The following is a 343-nucleotide window of genomic DNA, read 5'->3' as shown; positions in this document are numbered from 1 at the left end:
ATTGGACCACTTGTGATTATTAAAGGGGTTGTCAGCTTCTTGGACAACCCCTGCCCAGGCGCCGACAATGCTAGAACAGCGCCCTCACAGGAGTCGAGTATAACTGTTATTATTGTACATGGGGGAAATACGGTGATTGAGGAGATTTCCAAGTAATGGACAGCTCTTTTAAATGACCGCAGATCAGATACGAGTTTGACAATCGTTGGTTAAAGCGTTATGACTGGCAGGGCTGTATTTAGAGTTTCTGCTGCCATAGGCACTTTTAGTGAGTATGACACTATCGGCAGTGACTTTGGCAAAAATTGCTGATGTGAAAGTCGCCTTTTGCAGCAGATCCGGC

Source organism: Ranitomeya variabilis, chromosome 1, assembly GCF_051348905.1.
Source record: "Ranitomeya variabilis isolate aRanVar5 chromosome 1, aRanVar5.hap1, whole genome shotgun sequence".
NCBI classification, from domain to species: domain Eukaryota; kingdom Metazoa; phylum Chordata; class Amphibia; order Anura; family Dendrobatidae; genus Ranitomeya; species Ranitomeya variabilis.
Note: the sequence above shows the minus strand (reverse complement) of the source record.